Raw genomic sequence first — 23,960 nt, forward strand, 5'->3', positions numbered from 1 at the left:
CATTAAGGATGGTTTCATAAAGTTAGAGTACTCAATGTTATGGTTAATAGAGACCTCTAGTACCACTATCACAGTACACATTCAGATGTTCCACAGGGTAACATAAGATTTGTCTCTGGTAAAAGTTATCTTCCTGTTTTCTTGATCTATGGTGCCAGTGTAATGCCAGAAAGAGGAAAAAATTGAGATGGGAAAGGAAAACATGCGCAAAAGAAAATAAGAGGTTCCAAAACACCTGACTAAATTAAGATATAGTACAAAATAATTTGTGGGGTTCATCTTCATTTGTACTGAAATAATTATTGGATTTCTGTAATACTTTTCTATCTCAGGTTATAGTCTGATCCTTTTGCTTGCGAAGAGAAATACAAAGGGGAAAAAGTTGGCTAGCAACTTCCTTAAATATACACATCTATTTTAAATTTTAAAACTAAGTTGTACATATTAGTTGGACTGAATCTGTTATCATTTGTACCTCACACACCTCCAATGGAGTTGATGGAATCTCGACAGATTTACAAACTCTTAACCTAATAGTACCTTTTAAGGCTCTTCCTACAGCTAAGACCTGTATTTTACAATAAAGTTGGTTAATAAGAAGAGTGACTGGATGGTGATTAAATGTAAGAAAAAGTCAAGTTTTAATTATTATTTTAAATAGAGAGAGAGACTGTAGGCAGCCTCATTATGAAGAGTCTTACGTTATTAACAGCATTATTTTTATAAAAGACTGTACTGAAGCAGAGCAAAGTTTTCTCTAGGGCTGCTAACTTTGCTGAGTGCTTTGATAAAAGAGTCATTAAAATGAATGTCTGTTCGCACCTTCCATGAGGTATAATTGGATTCCTAGAAAACAAAATGAAATTCTCCCAGGCAGGTCCAGAATAATGCCAGCCACCATTACCCTACTTCTAAAGCTCCCAACAAACAAAACACACCACAATGAGACACATCATGGTAATTATAAACTGAAGGCACTGACAATCAGGGGAGAAGTAAAACTAGCCTGGCACAAAAGCACAAAGATTACCTCAAGTCTTCTTCTGGCTCTATCAATTCTGTTTCTGAATGGGAAGCTTGATCAGCCAAAACATCCACTGTCTCGCTTCTTTAACATTGTGGATAAACAAAGAAGTGTAACCTTAGCTTTGTAATAGATGTTGCTTAGCTTAGATAACCATTTAAAGAAGGGTTTCAGTGCTACAAATGATGAGTAAGGGAGTCAAGCATCCACATGGTGGTGAAAAAATAAGCTTTCTCTGGTTACAGAAATAAATTCTGAAGAAAGCAATTACCCCCTAGACCTGAATTATAAAAACAGTGCATGACTGAAGCCAGACTGTGCCTAGTCCTTGTGCAGGTGGGAAAGAGAAGGAGTTGGCACAAGGAACATCTCTCTCTCTTCCTTCTGCCTTCAACAGAGGGGCCAAGCACAACAGGAGTTCTTATACTAAGGGAGTGAGAAAACCCTTGTAGAACTAGTGCTGCTTCCGTGCTCATCTCTGTAAAAGAGGAAGTCTCTGCCCACTATAGGAGTTGGATTTGCTGTCTGGGGTCAAGCAGTGCCTGGTCCTTGCATCCTCTTCAGAAGGGATGCACATGCTGTAATCTGCAGAAGAGATACAATGCCAACCAAAGAACCAGCTGCAGAAATACGGCTCCACCTCACCTATAATATATGGCTGTATTGGTCACAATCTGGCCATAACAGTGGATGGATGAAATTTTTTAAAACCCCTAAGCAACTTAGGGGCATAAGTCCTACTGTCAAATGACTTTCAGTGGGACCTGAGTGCCTGAGTAACTAAGGTGCTTTTGAAAATCCTATCCAATATGAATATAATTTATTCATATGAACTACTGAAAGCATTTTAAAGGGGAAAAATAGATAGTCAAAGTTAAAGCTATCCAACACCCACAGCATTACTTAAAGTGTTTTGAAACTCCTTTGCATTAACAATAGACTTTGTGCAAAGGTTTTCATTTTTAAATCGAATGAAATGTCAGTATGGCCTCCCACTTCTCCTTTAGTACTACCTACTTCACCATCCTTCTATCTCTACTGGCAAAGAACATTCACTTTAGGTGGTCTATTCTCTTATCAGCGTGTGGGAGATTTGTGCATATAATTCTCCCACGCACTGACGGAAGAATGGATCAGTAGGTGTTTACATCTTAACCAAGTATATCTATCACATTGACAAAGTTTCAGCTTTCTGTAAGCCACCATGTAGAACAGCACTCTGGCTATTCTAAGTTTAAAATAAACACTTTAAAAGGCCAAAATTTAGAATTACCAAGATGTTATAAGGAAAGTCTCCCCTAGTATACAGTAATAATTGTAAATTCTGATCACTAGCATCTAACTCGAAAGGTTACAATGCCTTGAGTTAACTACTAATTTATGTGCATTGGTTCATGCTCATATTCTGGGAATGTCCAAAGTTAATAGTTTTTTCGATACACCAAGTTAGCATTTCTAATTTTTAATTATTCAAAAATGAATGTTACTTTTCTTAACAAGTAAACAGGAGAATCTTCATCAAATGAATAAATAGTAATTTATCCAAATGCATTTGTACAGAAAGACTTTTAGGAGGCAAACAACAGTGAATAATCATAAAAGCTGCCAGTGCATGCACACAGACATCTCACTATTTCCCAAAACAATTGGACGTTCTTCACATAGTTTAGCTGCCATCCCATGTGCAATATTCATTTTACTGTGCACAATACATAAAAAGTAGGTTATAGCAGCAGGCCAGTTAGAATCACAGTTTGTTAAAATTTTGAAAGTAGTTAATATGTCCTTGTAACAAAGAACTGAAGAAACAGAAGTACACTAGAAGTAAATGTACACTATGGAAGGGTTTTTAATGCAACTTTTGTGATCATATCAGGCTTTCACTACTTCTAGAAACACTTAGCAAATAACAAGAGAAATACAAAAGGTACAATATCTAATAATCATTACTTCAAGAATAGGCCAGCTATTATCCAATGGGATACCTGTCAGTGTCCGTGGAAGGTTGCTGGATTTCAATCCTCGGACATGCTGTTCTTCTACTAGCTATAGGAACTTTGCTGTTTAGTCACAGACACAAGATCCTCTGTTAGCATAACATAAATAAGCATGTCTGCAAAAAGTGAGATTTCTAGTAATAACCATTGAGTCATGAATATTGTAACAGGAAGTGTGCGAAGATGTGAAGGAGTAGTTCATTGTAACAGCACAGAGATAGAGAAATACTGTAACTAGTTAGCAGCAGCAGGTTAATTTCATTTTTATGAGGATCATAATCAAATACGTATAAAGAAGCTTAACATAATATAAAAAGTTTGTTCTGGTATAGTATTTAGTGCAGAAAAGAGTTCAATGCTTGCATCTACTCTAGTAAATAAAATATAAATAAAGTAATGTATGTGAATAGTCAATCATATATTATATGGCATATACTATTGTGTGTGTGTTATAACTATATAGAGAAAAGTGATGATATAGTATAAAGATTTTCAGTGGAACTACACTCATTATCTGACTCTTCATTGACATCAGTTTGGGATGGTTGCATTACATATGGACAATGCCATGAGTGAATTACACTAGTCATTCCAAGCAAGTGCCAATAAAACCTTTATGCCACACCATGGTCTCACGTCATCTGTTAATGTTAGAACAACTATTACAGAAATATTTTAGCAAGTTTTAAAAAAACTGATTTGGTCCATTTTTTTCCTATCTTTTCTTCCTACAAAGCCAATTCGCTTAATTCTGTTGCCTATCTTTGACCTGAGCGGATAGTCAAACTTCAGGGCCCTGGGGACATTCTACTTGGAAGCAGAAATTGATGGAGACTGGTATTCTTTAGAGTGACCATACAGCAAGTTTGAAAAATTGGGACAGGGGGTGGGGGTAATAGGAACCTATATAAGAAGAAGACCCCAAAATCAGGACTGTCCCTATAAAATCAGGACATCTGGTCACCCTAGTATTCTTTGATGCAATCTTGTTTATTTACAAGAACTATACAAAGTCCTGCTTCAACAAATGAATTAGGAACCAAAAGAAAGAGAAGCAGTTTTTTAGTTTACAGCCGAAGCCTCTTTAGCCAACATGCCAAGAATCTCTCTCTCTAACTTTTCCCATGGTCACCCTGTGCTCACAGGCTCCTGCTTGACTTGCTTGACTCTTTCTCTTTCTCTGTTCTCATCTGTTCTCAGTGTGTGTGTGTTCTACTTTCCCTCACACACATCCACATCCACCTACTTGATCGTAATACCAAGTGGAATCTCCCGCCAACCTGGTGGTAGTTTCCAGGCACACTCTATTTAGCCTTGTTTTAGGTGTGGCCCCTTAAATATCTCTTACAACTATCTTAAATGAAGGGCGCATTCACACATCAGTTTGAATGAAGTTTTAACCCATTGCAAGATTTTACCCAGCTCATAATAATACCATGAGTTCAACAACATAGGCCTTGGAAGAAAAGAGAAAAAATAACTAATACATTTTTTAAATACTTCTAAATGTTACCTGAATAGCTTTTCTTTACATTATATTTCAGTTTAAATATTAAAAAAAAAAAAAAAAAAAATCTCACTAACATCCAAGACTTGGTACAAGTAGAGTGTGTACTGTTCAGAAAGGGGATTCAGGACTTTCTAATTATTAATAAATCTTTCTAATAAATCTTCAGTTGTCACAGATCATATTTAATACTACTTCAAATGAAAGCAGACACAGCACCATGAGGTGATGACATTGTTAGCTTAATTTAAAGGATCCCACTTTCCACTTTTAGGGTATGTCTACACTACCCGCCGGATCGGCGGACAGCAATCAATCTGGCAAGGGTCAATTTATTGCATCTAGTCTAGACGCAATAAATCGACCCCCAAGCGCTCTCCCGTCGACTCCTGTACCCCTCTGCCGCAAGAGGTGCAGGCAGAGTCGATGGGAGAGTGGCAGCAGTCGACTCACCGCAGTGAAGACACCGCAGTGAGTAGATCTAAGTACATTGACTTCATAGCTGAAGTTGCATAACTTAGATCAATTCCCCTCCCCCCCCCAGTGTAGAACAGGCTGTGAACTAACTGGCCATGTGGACCCTGATACCCAGTGCACTAAGGATATGTCTTCACAGCACAGTTAGCTTGAGTTATAACTGGAATTTTACCCCTAATTTGACTCCTATCCACACAAAAATCTCTAGCTTGAGTTAAGTGGTGCTTTGGCCTTGAGCTAGCTGACCTGTCAGGAGTGGGTAGGTTGAAGCCTGATGATGCTGATGCCCCAGCTATTAATGCAGCGAGGATGCAACAGCTCAAGTTACAACAACTCAGCAGCAGCCAATCCAATCACTCCGCTAATCCAATCACTGTGCCGCTAATCAAATCAATGTGTAATTCCAGTGCTGTTTTGAAGTGTGGTCCCTCTCATTCAAGCTACCATATCTTGAGTGCAGTAACCTGAGTGTACTAACTCAAGCTAACTGTTGCAGTGAAGACAAGCCCTAACGGTTCTGTAGTGCACTTTGACCTACTGCTGTGTCAAACAGCAGAAGGTCAGAGTGCACTACATGCACTATGTCTATGTGTGGACAAGACCTAAGATTATTTCTCAAAAAATAAGCATACCAATCCCACATGGTACAGGGACCTCTGCATGCATACAATGGCATGGCTTGACTTATTTTTATTTCAGTATGGCTCCTTAATTTTAAATTTTAATACAAAAAATCTTTGAAAAACCAGTTTGAGTGGTTGGACATTTATGCAAAGTATCCTTTTACTATGTGAATGTGAACAAATGTAAACACCCTTTTGCTTTCATTTTGAATATATTAATTAAAAAAAATCACCCCAGGTTTCTTGTACTCATGGGACCTCTTCTCCCTCCTCCCACCACCTATAGGAACACAACTGCCTTTCAGCGGTGCTTTGTATCTCAACAACCACTTTTGACTCTCTCCCTCTAATCTCGCTTCTCTTCTGCTGCCTTCTCCTCTCCCACAGCCCATTCCCTACAACTGAGTACACTAAACCTCTTAAAAATAATCATATCAATGTTAATAGAAATACTAAAATTATTCAAACATGAAAATCCAGAATTAAGTCTTACATTATATGTTTAAAATGCTATTTTCCCCTAGGTAATTCAGTGTATACATAAATTCACCCACTCACTGGAAAACTCTTAAATATTTAATTAAAATGGTACCTTAAAATGGAAAGATGTATATGCACGGTAGCAATTTTCAAAATTCCCAACTGAACATGTAATTTAATGAATGAGAAGTAAGGGCTATATCAGGCAATACAAACAGAAACAATGCCCAATAAGGGCTCAATTCCTTAAAGGTGCTGAACACTCTAGTCCAATCCAGAAAAACACTTAACTACATGAGTATTCCCACTGATGTCAGCAGGACTGTTCTCAGGCTCAGAATTAAACTTGCGTGTTTTGCTGGACTGGGTTTGAGTTCACAGAACCTTTCAGGGTTGAACACTACATTTGAATGAAATACATGACATATAATTCAGCCTACAATAGTTAGACACAAAGGTTCATCCTCTGCTCTGAATTTCCTTGCTTCTGGGGTTTTGTTCCAAATCTTAGATGCTACTAATAACACAATTTCTGATGTAATTTTCCTTTATTTTTCACTAGTAATTTGCTTTAAAAGACTGATACCCTGGCAGATCTTTAATTATAATTGTAAGAGTCCACAGAAAGGCTTTGATTCTGGAAAGATTTATGTATCTGCTTAACTTTCTGCACCAGGCCGTAGTGCCATATGTCAATGGGACCACCTGCAGGGTGTAAATCTGACCCCACTGAAGTCAATGGGAGTTTTGCCATTGACTTTAAAAAAGGTCAGGATTTGGCCCAAAGTCCATGGAATTAATCCTATGTTTAATTCCTCTCATAATAATGTAATTAATTTCATTATTTGAAAAGTTTGCATAATTATTAAGGATTTTTAAAATATTCAAAATATTCTTAATAGTCTGGTTAAATGTCAAATTGAACCATAGCTTCCCCAAACCAACTTTTGCTTTTTTTGTAACAGCTGTGCTGATCTTAATTAAAATTGGTACACAGAGTATCAGCACAAATTGTTTCTTGAATTACAAACTTTGGATATTTTTTCTTCTGATACCTTACCATATTAACATGTATTATGAGCTGAGCCTAGGAAATATCGATAAATAATAAAGGTATTCTAAGTTTCTAGTGCAACAAAATGGCTTAGACTTGCATCTTTTTTTTTGCACTCCATAGCATTAGTTTAAATGGACCAAATTAATATTTTTTCTAATTTGGAGTTAAGAAAAACAACAAGACGGAGCTAGGACCTGGTATGTCAATTTTCAATACAAATATATTTTTATATTACAACTGCTGATAGATCATTTAATTGCAGATGTGCTGATAGAATCTTGTATTGAAGGGAAACTGTCAAATTGGAAAACAAATAATCAGTGGAACATTTTGTACCTAATACTGTCGCAAGGAATATCTTATATATCTAGAACAGAAAAAGATAATAAAAAACATTCATTTTTTTCTCTCATTTGCATGCTGCTCCTGCACTGTTGCAGGGGGAGCTCACATGCATGCTCTACCCCAGGCTCTGCAAGAGGATGTTCCCCATTACCAGTTAAACTGAAACTAAAAAGTCAGCAGGCAGGTGAGTGCACAGAAAGAAAAGGGACAGGAGGCAGGTGAGTGCACAAAAAGAAAAGGGACAGGATGGTGATGTTGCTCTGGGGCCCATCCAAAAGTCTGTTACAAACATAGCTGCGGAGCAGGAACACTGATTAATTTTTTTTACTTTGGTCATAATTCTCTGGATGGGTGGTGTTGGTGGCCTCTGATATACAAGGATGCCAGACTAGATGGCTAACAAAAAAATTCTCATTAACACTGGAACACACAGAGCAAATACAAATCACTATTTTAGTTAAATCTTTAGTCCTAAAGATATTAAAATAAGTGGTCACATATCTACAATTTCTTTCAATATACATGGTCAATCATTCACACTTGTACAGTCTATAATATTCAGATCAGCACGGCTTGAGACTTGTTCATCTGTTTTATACAGGCAAACATACATTTGACTAAATATTTCTGCAAAGTTAAATGTCTACTTTGTGCTGCTATAGAAAAATGAATAAATACACCATTTCTATACTAGAGACACAAATAATGTTACTAACAAAACAAAATGAAAATACAACTTTCTACTCTTTCAATGGTTATAGAATTTTTTCTATGCTACTTTATATTTGAAAAATTAACACAATACATGTAGCATTTCAAATATCCATTTATATTTACAGGCTTCATTTTGTGTAATTTAAAACATATTTTTGAGATTTAAAATATTATAGGACAGAGACAGATAAGTGGTTATTATTTTTATATAATGAATTCATATTTATCCTAATATAAATATAAGGCGTTTTTACATAAAATGATTGTAAAAGAAAAGAAAAGAAAAGAAAAGAAAAGAAAAGAAAAGAAAAGAACACTGCAGGTCCACTGACGAAGACCTTAACCAGCTCTCACTACAGAAAAATTCCCAGTAAATCAATGGGAGTAAGGACTTCAGAACTGACCACTATATGCATCGCACTATGTGCTTGATCCCCCAAGATCCCATTCAACAAGTACCCAATAGGGCTGCTCACTGCAGTAAGGGCTGGTAGGATCAGGTCCAATTTCTTTAAGCTAAATTCAGTACTGGACTTTAACTTATCTTGTTCCAAACTGTATGTGTCCTTTGTCCACCATAATCCTTTTTCTCAAGAACAATCCAACATATTAAAAAACATTCACATAAAGTAGTTCAAGCATTATCACTGTTCTTTCTATCCTCATAATAGAAACCTTGGAAAGAGACAAGCCAACAAATATGCCTTTTCTGGGATCAGTGGAGAAAGAAATGGAGGATGATTTACATGATGTCAGAAATAAAATTTGTTACTACAATTAGTCAACTCTACAAGCAGATTAGGAACACATATTTGGTAACACTACACTCTTTACTTACCCATAGTTTTCAGCTGAACCATTGACTACATGATCTGCCCATGAACTTGCACCATTGTACCACCTTTACAATGCAGTTAAAATAAAGAGGTGTTATAAATAAATATAGGTAATATTAAAAACACTATAATTCACGTGTCATATTTGCTTCTCACTAATCTGGAGATTTTTTTCAATTGCTTCCAATACGTTTTCTGCATTTCCTCTTCTTTGCTAAGAGGTATCAGGAAAAACAAGTGCTTTCTGGCAACAGTTATGTATATTTTTTCCAGATCTAATTCCCAACATATTTCAGTAAGTGAATTTTATCATTTTCAGCAAGTTTGCCTATTAACTTCTTTCTTTAAGGTTTGATCCTTCAATGCTTTCACATGCAATATTTCCATTGCCTTTGAGTCTGTGTGGAATACTTTTAAGATTAGACCATAGAGGGATAGTGTCAAACTTAAAAGCCATATACTGTAAGCCAAACCATTTTCTTTACCTATGTCCTAAAAACACCTCTAAATAGTGAAGCATTTTTAAAAATTCTGTTTACTGTTATCTATTGAAGATTTTTTTTTGGTGTGATTTTTTATTTGTTTTGGAGGGAGGCGGAGGGGGGTGTTGCATTTCATTCAGGCCCCACAATGAAAAATCAATGAAATGACAATCATTACTCTGCATTGCTCTAGATGAGCTAAACGATTTAAACATGTGTAACATGACATCAGCAACATCAGTCAAAAACAACATCAAGCGGTTTGTAGAAAGGTTATTGTAGCAGGCTGTCCACCCGCTCCTGCCCTGAAGGGCTTAAAACAGCCCTGGGAGAGGGCTGTGGTAGGGAAAACCTGGGCTGATTGGGGAAGTAGCCACAGCTGGTCCACACCCCAATCAGGCCACAGCTGGCCCTATAAAGAGGTTGTGGGCCGGGAGCACAGGCAGTCTCTCTGTGGGCGCAGAGAGAGAAGGGCCTGGCTGCCTGGGACTTGAGTAAGGTACCGGAGTGGGGAATGGGGCAAGGGAGCCGGGGAGCTCCCGCCTTGAAAACCCCAGGCTGCAGACCTAGCCAAAGGCCTGAAAAGGTACTGTGGTTGCAGGGGTGCAGCCTGGGGGTAGGTGGAAGCAACAGGTTCAACCCCCGCCTTGCCAATAATGAGCGATATGGACTGCAGTGTACCCCAGAGTGCGGGGGGTAGATGAGGACTGGCAGTGAACACTGAGGCAAGGTGGGGATAGAGGGTGAGGATTCCCCTGGGAGGGGAGCCCAGAGAGTGGGGTACTGCCAGGGGGCAGCACCCAAGGGAGAGGGGCACCGGGGTCTAGGAAGGAGATGGGGCCAGCGACAGTGGGACATTGGCCTCCAGAGAGCACTCCAAGGCTGGAAAGCTAATTTCCATACCGGACCAGCAGGAAGCGCCATAGGGGCGAGCTGCGCATCGCTACAGTTATGTTTGAATGGAAGCAGAATTGGAAAAAGAGACTCTGGGGAGATGGAGTCACAACCTCTAAGTTAAATACCTGTCCTTCTTCCAGAAACCACATGATAATCTTCTTACCATTCATTACCCTAAAACTCTGGAAACGTGCAATTCATATAGCTCTGGGTTAGAGAGACGGTGATGCAAATCAACCTTGGTACTACATGGAATCCTCAGATCTCCTGCAAGTGGCCTGGGTATGTAGCATTGAGACTACAGTGGTTTCATGGATCAATGATCTTCTGAAGATGGTGAACAAGAACCAGGACCAGGATTTTCAAAGAAGTCTATGGGATCCTTGAAAATCAAAGGGAGTTGGATGCCTAATTTCTCTGGATTCCATTGAAAATCCCAGACCAGGTGTCTATGCTGAACTTCTTAGTGATTTTGATACTTCTGAACACAAGGTATTTGCTGAAACTATTGCAAAACATGGCAAGAATGGATGGAGTAGTTCTTGAGTAACACAGTTTTTTCCTCTGAGGTCTCAGGGTGTAGAATTGGAGCAATCTCATGTGGAGTATCACACAATTCTGCTGTCACCCTTCCTGATCAATGTGTATATTAGGTAGTTGAGGGAAGACAATGAAGTGATATAGGCTTTACTTGCGTCTTTACTATGTGGATGTCATTCAGCAGCTCATCTCCCTTTCATATCAAACTCGGCTGGAGCAGTTGATGGGGTTATGTAGTATCTGGCCAGGACGAAGACTTGGATGAGGCAACTTACACAGGACCCACCAGCTTCTGGATCAGGGATCGGCAACCTTTGGCATGCAGCCCATCAGGGAAATCCAGTGGCAATTTGCCGGTCCAGGATAATGGGGGCTGCAGGAAGTGGTGGGGCCGAGGGATGTGCTGGTCGCCACTTCCCGCAGTCCCCGTTGGCCTGGAACGGCGAACCGCGGCCAGGGGGAGCTGCAATTGGCTGAATCTGCGGACGCTGCAGATAAACAAACCGTCCTGGCCCGCCAGCAGATTTCCCTGATATGCCGCATGCCAAAGGTTGCCAATCCCTGTTCTGGATTATCAGACAATAGCAGAAAGCAAGAGTGCTCCTGAACATGTGTGCTAGACCAACATGTTGCAAACTTTTGTTTCAGGTTCAAAATTTGTATCAGTGATCTTGTTTTGTCAACTCAGGTTTGGATTACTGAAACTATAGAACATGATGATCCGTTCATTAAAGGGTGTTTCTTAGGCCTGGTCCCCACTAACACCCCACTTTGGACTAAGGTATGCAAATTCGAAGTACCTTAGTCCGAACTTACCGCGGGTCCAGACGCGGCAGGGAGGCTCCCCCGTCGATACCGCGTACTCCTCTCGCCGAGCTGGAGTACCGGCGTCGACGGCGAGCACTTCTGGGATCAATCCGGGATCGATTTATCGTGTTTAACCCAGACGCGATAAATCGATCCCAGAACATCGATTGCCTGCCGCCGGACCCTCCGGTAAGTGTAGACGTACCCTTAGAGGAAGTGTGTTATCCTTGATGATCTTCACTGATTTTTCAATCCATTTCTGGTTTTAATCTGTAAAGTCTTAACTGGGTTGGATCTTTGGTTACCTTTGAGATTCCATCTCTTTTCATATTTTAACATGACAATTGAGATCATCTTAGGCACTCAATATCTTAGTTAAATTGGCAGAATGCTAGGGGTGGGGGAGAGGTGCATTTTCAGTTAGGGGTCCTCAACTGTGAAATCTGATTCTCATATCAGTTTGCTAAACTGAGAATTTGTTTACTTCCGGGAGGTCATACTGAAAAGTCCCTCAGCCTTTTCCTTAGGGATAGGAGTAAGCTGATGGGTTAGAGTGTGGTAAAGTTCTAATTGTGGCTTGATCTCAGGGGTTTGGTGCAACTGAGTTGGTTTGATTTTTAGTTGTTTTATTTGTTCTATCTCGGGTGTTTTGGACTGGATGTAGATGCATCCAGAGCAGTGGATAAGACCATTTGTTAAAAATTGCAATACATACATAAAATACAGTCAACTCCTGTTTTCTGCATTATGACTCATTGGCCTTGGAATGGTTCATATTCCATTCTAACTCAATGACCTTGCCTAATAGGTAATTTACATTATTATGATGATTATGCTTACATTTATTTTTAATTATTTATGATATAATAATTTTAGGAAGAGAAGTGTCTTTTTGTGTCTTTATTTTTATTAATAACAGCAATTAAAACTAAATCAGTGCTGTATTAATTATAAAGTTGTCATAGTGGCTGTTTATGAAATGATCAAGACCATCTTGATTTTAGAAAATTAATTGTTTGGATTAATTATATTGTAATAACTATATCAATAAAACATCAAACCTCTATTTAAAAATAGTATAGAGGTCTTTTACTATAGACAATTGTAATCTATAAATGCGAATCTAAATTTTACAAAAGGGATATAAATATGATTGTATTTGTGTATGATGTTTGAATGTAGACTAAATAAATAGCTTGTTGTTAATGAGTTACCAATTCTCTCAACTCTTCTCCCACTTTTGAGCTGACTAGATGTAGTCTCAGAATTGTGCAAATTTTCAGATGTCCCTCCTAAATTTTGGAGGGACAATAGTGACTTAGTCTTCAGTTCAGCAAAGAACTCAAGCATGTGCTTAATCACACTGAAATCAATGCAACTACTTGCATGCTTAAAGTTAAGCATATGCTTAAGCACTTTGCTAGATCAGAGCCTTAAAATAATACAACTGAGAAAACTACACTGCCCTTTTAACAATAAAATTACTTGAAAATCCTAGCTATGTGAGGCATATTGAAATTAAGGGGGTAACCACCTAACTCACCTACATTGTTGGTATTTTCCCCCACTTCTCCCTACCAATAAACATGTTTCCAGGTAACATTTGTACTTAAAATACAGAAAGTAGTTCATGTAGTGCTAAAATAACATTTAACTTTTCAAACCATGAAGCCTGATTGCTCCAAATGTAAACAAATACTCCATGAAATGCATTGCAAATCTCAGTATCATGATTCTTGGCCAATTCATAATTCTACAGTACACTGCTCACAAAATGTTATATTACTAAAACTTATCTATTTCTACTATATAAATGAAAATACCTTTCAGGAGTATGGGTAGTGTCGTCATAATATGTATTAGGCACTCTTCTCTCCTGCCTAGTCCTCCTGAATATGAAATAAATAGCACAGATATTTTAGACATTTTAATAGTGCCTTATAATTGAGTGTTTTTCCTTGTATCATAGAGATGATGTACATACAGTACGCTAGTCCACTTCCTGGACAGCAATAGCTACTAAAAACATAAATATTCAAGGCAAATTAATTTAATTTTTTTCACATTCAATTAGTATTCAGCCATGATTAATAATGTATTCAGGCCTTGTGAGCTATACAAAGATTTTTCCTATCAGCTCAGTCATGTCAGCATGTAAGTGGGGTTTAAGCAGGTGAGTATTTCAGCAAAAATAAGATATGGATGTTGTGAAATTCCATGATTGCTAACAGAAATCAAAAGTTCATTTCCTTACTGTAAAGTGGGGCAATAAAATAGCTGAATGGATGAGAAATACATCTCCTGCACCTAAATGCATAAATCAGCTTCCATTGTTCTCCAAGCACAATCCCTTCAATGTAAACAAAAAGGATGAAAATAAAAGGGTCATGAAGGAATATTAAAAGAATAAAAAATATGGTCTCTTAAGTGATGAAGCTGGGCTTTGAGATGCCAGATGAGAAGGGAAGCATTCAAAAGAGTCCACCCAAAACTCAAGTTTGATATGAGTGTGACTAGTGAATATTGGCACAGCTAGACTAGATACACAAAATGTTTTCCTTTTAAAATGAATTTGTAATAAAAATGTTGAGACCATTATGCTATACTTTTGAGTTCTTCTGAGTCTATTTAAACGGAGTGACTGTGGAAGTGTGAACTGTGATCTGAACCAAAATCATTGTACTGAGTTTGTGAATAAGGAAAGAAATGGAGGAGGAAAGCAGCTGAATGATTTCCCAAGTGTTTATAAAAGGGCAAGTAAAGCTCTGAAAGGCCAGCTGACTTTGATCTGAGTAGAAATTAGGTACTGTGTGGTAAACTGGGCTGGGTACCAACTAGTGCAACCATCTGGGCTATTACATTAAAAGAGGTCAACTACAAGTTGGAAACCAGGAGTTCATGAATTAACAGACATCAGAGGGGTAGCCGTGTTAGTCTGGATCTGTAAAAAACAACAAAGAGTCCTGAAGCACCTTAAAGACTAACCGATGTATTGGAGCATAAGCTTTCATGGGTGAATGCCCACTTTGGGCATACATGAGTATCCTGGTATTAATGGGTTCCAAACAAAAGACAACCTGTAGTAATAGCAAACTGCCATAAAGAATGGCTATTGAAAGATCTAAGACAGTTTGATGCGGCATAGGTTCCTTTTTGGTTTGTGAACAAAGATCATGAGAGCTATGCATGAAGTACAAGTAGATTTTTACTCTGGAGACACAGGTGGACTCAAATGGCAGCTAAGTCACTGAAAGACATAAAGAAAGCTGAAATGGTTAGAGATCAAATGAAATGATTATCAGAAGAGTTGTGAAAAGCTGAAAACCTGTATGGAATGGAGACATGATATAAAGGAAGGCTGAAGAATACAACATCTAGAAAGACTAGAAGCTAAAGGAAGAGCAAAAGAGGAACACGCAGGCAGCCATCTCAAACTGATATCATCAACGACTAGTCTAATTGACAAGAAAGAAGAAGATTCCAATGAGGATAGCCCATGGGAGGTAAGTAGCTGGCCCTGAATGATTAACAGCAAGCACTGCAGGCAACCATCAAACAGAGAGAAGCAGCAAGTAATCCTGATTAATGAGTCCATAGTGAGAAATATGCTACAAGATATCTTTGGACCAGAAAAAAACAGGATTGCCTGCCTTTTCCTGTATGTCAGTACAAAATATGTTATAAAATAATGCTTGATATCCTGTCAGAATATGGAAGAAAAACAAGAAAAAATAGGAGAAATTATGGAGACTATAATCTATTAGATTTAACTAAAACTTGGTGAGATGATTCTCATAACTGGAATGTCAACATAGATAGATACATGCCACTTGGATTGAAGAGATCGAAACATTCCTTAAATCTGAAGGCACTCTGAACCTCAATAGGCCATTTTGATAGTTGAATTAAGCCTGCACAGGGCTATTTTTGCTTTACTAGATTTCTTTTCTGACTCCAGCTGAAGTTTGTTACAACTACTCAGGGCTTTGAGCAAAGTTTCAAACTATCCCACAATTCACATATGGGTTTTCAGTTATACATATACACACTTTCATGTTCTGTCATTACTGTTCAAAATTTTTCTCATTTAGGTGACTAGCACAGGTGCTAAAATGAGAACTCTCAGAGTGAGATCCTGAGCTAGTATAAATTGGTATAGCTCCATTCTTCAGTTATGTTGATTTATACCATCTGAAGATCTGGCCCACAGTTTGAAACCAGACTCAGACGAACCAGGGTAACTGTTTTTTTATTATGTTAAAATTAACTGATGAATTAAGATAGCTATTTTAATTGGCTAATTTCTTTTCATGATTTCAAGAAATGCTTTACATATGCAACGATTTGGTTGAATTGTCTCTGTCTTCTTGAATCACAAGTCTGTGATTCAGAAGATCTGGAGCCAGATCCTCATCTGTTATACATCACCGTAGCTCCAGTGGCTTTAATGGCTTAACTTGTTTACATGTTGATCTAAACTACAAAAAGCACTATTTCTTCATATTAAATGCCAGAATCATACCTATAAAGCAACATAACTTCAATGCAAAAGTTTCACCTGAGTCTGAAAGGCTGTAAGGGAGCCCTTTAAAATATAGCTGTGGAGGATTTAATGAACAAGATTGCTTTAGGCTAACAAGTAAAATAGAAGATTCAAGCAGGGAAGAATGCATCTGGATCATCTGTTTATGATTAAGGGGGAACTAATAGGGAATGTGGGAATAATGAGGAAGCTTAGTACCATTGGCCGTTAATTATGTGCATACACCATAATAATCAACGAGTTCAAAGGCTACAGAAGTACAACACCTAATTAGATAATCAGCACAGCAGATTTGAGAAATTAAGAAATCTAGTGAGTAAATTGCAATGGGAGGACGTAAAATGCAACAATGGGGAAGAATACTAAAAGACTTTATCAAGATATAACAGGGCACAATAACCCACAATTCCTATGAAGAATCCAAAGTACAAAATGTGGCTAATTTAGTTTCAAGAAGGACTGCTCAATGCTCTGAGGTTAAAAAAACCCTACTTGTAACAGCTTACATACTCTGCTGTATAAATCTCTCTAAACTCTGATTAACCCACTTTATGTTCTCTAGGAGCTTTACCAAAATTCCCTGATAAAAATATGCATATAAATCCAAAATTTTTTTAAAAAAGGAACCATAGTCCTCATATTAGGCAAAATAATCTGTAAGTAATAGCTATTTTTATACACACACACACAAACACTATTAAAGGAAGAAAACATTATAAAGGAAATAAAGTAGCTATATTAAAAATTCATGATCGTTCAAAATTTTCATGGAGGAGTCAGATTCTAATCTCAGATGTACAGGGCATATTGCCATTTATATTAATACATATTCTGTTTTGTTCCTGAGCAAGAGCAGATATTTAGTTGCACAGTGAAATTGATTTATTAGTGTCACGCTCCCTAGAAACAGAATACAGGACTTTTTTCTGTCAGGACAATGATCCCCAAGAACATTTCTGTGCAAAGAATGACTGCTCTACTTGCTTTGACTCGTAGACCCACCAATAACAGCTAATATACCAACCTAACTGAAAATTTAAGCAACTTAACAATACATATCTTTTGCTCTTGCACCTACAAGTGCAAGTCTTATCATTATCACAAGTACTGTACACCACAGACAAGACACCATAACTTAAACTCTGTCCCCCTTTCATGCTTCTGCACACACCCCTTCACCAGATTACCTCCTCCACCCTGCACTTACACAAGGAGTTGTGAATGCCTGCTGTAGTAATTGGTTTGGTTTGGATACCATAGGTTGGTAAAATGGTAAAGTGATCCAGTTAAAGTGGGGACAGAGTTCATACTGTGGTGCATTGTTGTGATGACAGAGAGGGACAGTCTCCTCTGCTCTGAGTTCCAGTTGTCCATGCCACAATGGCTGGTGGTAGCCAGGAGGAGTAGGCTTGCAGCCCTGGCAGGACCATACTTGATGCAGTGTTTTTGGAGACAAATGAACCATTGTATCATATATATTAATAATATAATCTGCCTGAGGCTAACAATCATCATGGAAAGTTTTAGCCCAAATGATTGAGGTTTGGCAAAGTTATAACCACCTGAAAACAGAATCTTGTAATAGAAAGTGTTAGGAAAGTTTCTTCTTAGCATGTGTGCAACGTGCCTCAGATGGCAGGTGACCAGGATTCATCACTGAATTTGGTCCACTGGTTGGATCATTAGCTTCCCCAGTCAGGGCCGGGCACTGACGGGGAGTGTGACGTGAACGCATGCAGCATTGCCTTGAGAAGTCTGTCTGCGCAGTTATGGCAGAATTAACCTACTGTTAATTCACTTGGGGAAGGTGGCACAAGCCACAAAAACAACAAAATCTATGGTGATGATTTATTAATCATTCAGTTTAGAATAGCCAAACTCTACTGTAGGTAGCTTCCTAGGTAACAGCATTTCAGGGTGTTCAGTCTCATAACTCATAGACTTTAAAGCCAGAAGGGACCATCATGATCATCTAGTCTCACCTCCTGCACATTTTAGGCCACAGAACCACTCCCACCCACTCCTGTAATAGAGCCATAACCTCTGGATGAGTTACTGAACTCCTCAAATCATGATTTAAAGACATAAAGTTACAGATAATCCACCTTTTCCACTAGTTTAAACCTGCAAGATACCCGTGCCCCATGCTGCAGAGGAAGGCAACCTCCCCCCCCCCCCCCCCGCCAGGGTCTCTGCAATCTGATCTGGGGGAAATTCCTTCCCAACCCCAAATATAGTGATCAGTTAGATCCTGAGCATGTGGGCAAGACCCACCAGCCAACACCTTGGAAAGAATTCTCTGCAGTAACTCAGAGTTCTCCCCATCTATTGTCCCATCACTAGCCAATTAAACTTTACATCATCAGGCAGGCAGGCAGGCAGAGCTTGTCAAGCTGTCCTGACATGGAAGAGTCCTGAGAGGAATTGTCATGCCAAGGAAATGTATGAGAAGGAATATTTGAACAAGGTACCTTTGGGATTTGAAGAGTTCTGTGGGACTGTAAAAATTCTGGTTACCATTTTATTTTTGTTTTTATCTGTGAAGCCAGTTCTACAGCTAATAAAGGGATTTTATACTGTTTTAATACAAAACAAAGTTTTACAAATGCTATGAGGATTTGTCCTTCTGATTGAGTGAGACCAAGATGGCAACCATGAGCGAGTGTAGGAGAAATTTTTCAGTTCCTGCAATGGACAAGTGCAGAAGAGCTACCTTTCAGCTCCTCCTTTAAAGAAATGGCAATATCTACCATTAAGTATACTAAATGAGATTAGAATCTGGCCTTAATAATTTCAAAGCATGTTGGAGTGATATCTTCATAGTGTAGCATTCCCACAAAACCATTCAGACATTTTTCTTACATTCAGTGTTTTGTAGAAAGAACTGTACACTAACAATCCGTTCCAAATGCAGCACCATACTAGCACTTCTTGTTACTTACTACAAGGTAGTGCAAAATATGCTATGTGAATTTAAAGTGTAATAGCTATTCTGCATAAAATCCCCGTGTCAACTCTTATTCTGCACAAAGAGTGCCCTTTTTTTTTTTTTGCAGTTTAGCTTAATCCACTTCCAAATGCACTAGCTATGTCGAGCTATTTCCCCATGTAGACAAGCCTTAGAGGCAACTATATTCCACATGTAATATTTTATATTCACTGATATTGGCTAAATAATAAATTAGCTACTATGGGCTAAACTTCTTTCTGCCATCTTTGCCATCCATAAAACAGAATGAATAATGGTCCCTGCTACAGATGGGTGTTATGAAACTAAATTAATTAATGCATGTGAGGTACTCAGAAACTATTGAATGAGAACTTTAGAAATACCTATAATTAAAATGAATAGATAATAAATACATACTTTACAAATATTAAAAAGAATCTCTGCCAGAATTTTTCAAACAAACAAAGGATTTTCAAGAATTTAACCTTTGTCTACAATGGGAGCAGAGTTAGGACAGCAATAAACACTTTTAAAAATCCCAACAAAAAATTATGAGCTATTAAAACCCCCTTATATTTATTAATACACGCTGTTTTGTAAATATGGCTGTTTCTTTTAGCAAACCATTCAGTTTTTCTTAGTATTTAAAGATATAAATATACTTCTATGTAATAAATCTTAGATTAACATATTTGCCAAATAATAACAGTATATTGTACAGTATCTTTATTGTATAAATGTACTGCTGAAAGACATACATTGTTTAGTTCTGAACCTGAATGGATTACTGTCTACCTAAGTATAAATGAGAGAATAAATATATACTCCACAACAATTATACCTCTCAAGATCATAGTAAGCACCCTCAGAATAAGTACGACACATCTTATGGGAACGGAGTAATCTGATTGCATCTTCACAAAAGAGAGGATACATTTTGTGATCCTTGCTGCCAAAACAAAGGGTGACACAATGAAAAGCAACACAAAGATGAATGACAAACAAACATGAAAAGCAGGAACTTTCAGCAAATGAGGTAATCATCGGAAATGGAACTCAGCTTATACAAATTGAAATGAGAAACAAAGCATTGGTCAACTTAGAAAAATTACTGGAAATAAAAATATGTAAGATAAATTAACATGCAAGTGAGAATATAAAAGTATAATTATCACACGTAGGATTTGTCTGTTGTAACCCTAGAGTGAAAAGGGTTATACAGTTTAAATACTGTATGTGGCAGATATATTTCCATTGAGTGTTTATGTTGATTGATTTAAATAGTTGTCTTTAATAACTTTATTGAAGAGAGACCACTGCAACTGTAAAAATGTAGTTTCATTTTTATGTGGTATCAATTATAGACTTTGGGGGCTGAAAATTTAAAAAATACATCTTATAAAAACATTATCCTATCCAATTGTCTGCCAACTAATAATCCAGACATCAATTTTTTCTAAAAATATGTTATTTATATGGATACTAAGCACAGTTCTTCGGAATTTTATCTTCTACCACTATACAATGTAGGTACACACAGGTACATGCATTTATTCACACAGAGGAAAATATATACCTGGCATCTCTGTGGTGGTGGTCAAAGGACTGAGTATATCGAGAGCGAGGTAGTGTGAGACAATGACTGAAAGCATGGCAGAAACAAAAATACAAATATGAGACAATATACTTTCTTGCTACACGATCTTTCTAGTGAGTGACTATGTTTTCACTCAGATCAGAGCACTAACTGTTCAGATGTCTATTTCCATTTCTGAAGGCCAGAGTGGATAAAACTAGATTTTTCCAGTTCAGTACCAGTCTTATCAAGGTGACTTTTTTTTTCCAGTAACACTGTTCAGAAGCATGGACAAAGTCATAGATCAGGCACTAGTCTTTCATTTCAGGAATCTCATTTTGGCAGTTTCACCTTACTCTGTAACAGGCCCTCATCAGAAACTAACTACATATAATATAGTGCAATGCAGCATGATTTGCAAGTCTCAGGAGAGACTCATGACTAAAGCCTGCCTAAAAACTAAACTGTCTTTCACCTCACAAGGCTTTGTTTATCTGCCAGGAGAATGCCACACCATTATATCTTATTTTTATCAAGATGGAGTATACTGCAAGCTACTATTCCATTAGAAAGTGACATGAAATAGATTTTGCAGATTTTCAAAATCATGTTCCCATATCAGTAAAAACATAGTGCACACTGACATTGTAAAAGCCTACCCTAGACATGCAGGCCAATTTGATCAGAAATACAGAAAAAGAAATACCTTTGGAACTGTTTTTTCTGTCTAAATCTGTGTGTTTCTCACTTGTTATGTTTCTAATAAGTGATTGGGCATTAATCAGACAGACACATCCATTGAAGAAGGCCATTGCAGTACCATAGCATATTTTACACAACTATTTGCCAGATTCCCATTCTGATAAAGTACAGGGATACAATATGCTACATCACAGTCGTCAGCTTGATAGTCCTCCTTCTGAGGAAGTCAAGCAGATTACTGGCTTTCTCCAACCCATATAATAAACTGCTGCTAACATATTATCAATAAAATATACCGATACATTGTAACTTGGAAGGATAATGAAATTCACTGTGCATTGTTCATTTATTAGATGGTAGTGCTTTATACTATTAAAATATGATATTAAATACAATAAATAGGATAATACAATATTTAAAGTATTTTGTAAATACATAAGTACTAGTTATTTACACTGTTCCTTTAAAGTGACTGTTTTCATAATCTGAAGTCCAGATGATGTACCTATTACCCCTTGGGAACCTGAAGTGAGGACTAGTACTCATAGAGAATCTGCTCTTCAGAGAGGGTTTTGAAATGCTCACTCCCTAGCCCTACAATTTTTGCAGCAGCCAGAAAGAAAGAACCAATCTCCACCTCTTTACAGAATTTTAAATATGAAAAATTATGTCTTAATCAAGTTCTTATTAAGAATGTCTCATTCAAAAGCTTTTTCACCACCAAAAAACAAAACCCCCTTTTCCTAACTGAGGACATTTCTCCCATAGGAGTGTAGGCTTAATTCATCGTACACAACCAGCCCTGGTGATGCTAGAATTAGCTAAGTCAGAAAATGGCAAGATGCTGAAAAAGACCAGGACATGAAAAATTAATTATCCATAATGTTCCTAAAATATCTTTTGGAATATTTAAACATAAATTGATATTTAAGACCCTGTAACAGGTTATTTCATTTTCTATTATGGTTTTAGACACAAGGCATTATATAAATTATTTTTATTTTAAAGTATCTGTCTACCCACCGATCTATTTTCTTATACTGCTCCCATACCATGATACCTAAGTAGTACATATTCAGTGGAGTCGCATCTTACGCGGGGGTTAGGTTCTAAAGTCAGCGTGTAAGGCAAAAATCAAAATTACCCTTGAAAATCACTTAAATGGTTTTGTGTATACAACGCTGTACAGTAATATGTATAAATGTATAATGTATACAGTAATGTACAATATATAATAAAGAGTACATATGCAAAATATAATTTTACCGTACTGTATTTTTAATTACAGGGAGTAATTACAGGGGGTTGTCAGGGCTTGATGTCGATCCAGGAGACGGAGGTGACGGAAAACTTGGGTGATGGAGAGCGAGTCATAGACGAAGTGGTTGGCTCTGGTTCAGCTCGAGAAGTTGATTGTGTAGGTTCACTGCTGCTGGTTGTTTTTCCTTGAAAAACATGGTGATCGGCAACTGTCGCTGTTGTCTCTTGAGCTGCTCAAACATTTCTTGATACGGTCTCAAATCGTCCGTAATACTATGTGTGATTTTTGAGGCTTCGTTCCATAGAGGGATCATATTCATAAATGAAATCATTCAAGTGTTTCGCTGCTTGGAACACTTCAGCAAAATTATGAAGATTCCAACTTGCTGGCTCTTCCTGTTCGTCGTCATCATCTTCATCTTCTGCAGATGATTTTATCAGTTCCTCTAACTCTTCGTTAGTCAATGTTTCTCTATGGCTCTCAATTCTTTAATTTCTTCCTCAAGGATGTCGACGAAGCCATCACCACCCACTTGCCCAGCCACCTGAACAATGCGTTTCACTTCTTTGTCAATGGTTGGGAAACCCTTAAAATCATTCACACATTCTTTCCATAGGTTTCGCCAACATGCATTGACTGTTTCAGGCTTGATTGCATCCATCGCCTGTTTAATATAAGTGATGCAATCAGCAATGTTGAAAGACTTCCAACACTCCATCTCATTAAGATTGGGATCAGCATCCATAGCGCTACGTATCCATGAGAACATAATCCTAGTGTTCGTGGCCTTGAAACAGCGAATTATGCCTTGGTCAAGAGGTTGGAGGATGGAGGTGGTATTGGGGGGGAGAAAGATGACTTCAACGTCGTTATGTGCAAACCGGAGTGCCGCAGGGTGGCCAGGAGCATTGTCTACGATCAGCAATACTTTAAAGTCAAGTCCTTTCTCTTCGAGGTACCGCTTGACCTCCGGAATGAAACACTTGTGGAACCAATCCAGAAATAATGCTGCCGTCACCCAAGCCTTTTTATTTGATTGCCAGAACACAGGCAGGAGATTTTTGTTCTTGCCTTTTAGGGCACGGGGATTTGCAGCCCTGCAGAGCAAGCCCTGATTTATTAAATGCCCAACTGCATTGCCA

General features: G+C 37.9%; 1 protein-coding gene across 1 annotated transcript in view; it reads right to left on the reverse strand.

Moving 5' to 3' along the window:
• The window catches only part of RIMS2 (regulating synaptic membrane exocytosis 2), a 788,551-nt gene that overhangs the window by 213,235 nt on the left and 551,356 nt on the right, over positions 1-23,960 (reverse strand). The gene's annotated exons all lie outside the window — the stretch shown is intronic.

Source organism: Malaclemys terrapin, chromosome 2, assembly GCF_027887155.1.
Source record: "Malaclemys terrapin pileata isolate rMalTer1 chromosome 2, rMalTer1.hap1, whole genome shotgun sequence".
In the NCBI taxonomy this organism is placed as follows: Eukaryota; Metazoa; Chordata; order Testudines; family Emydidae; genus Malaclemys; species Malaclemys terrapin.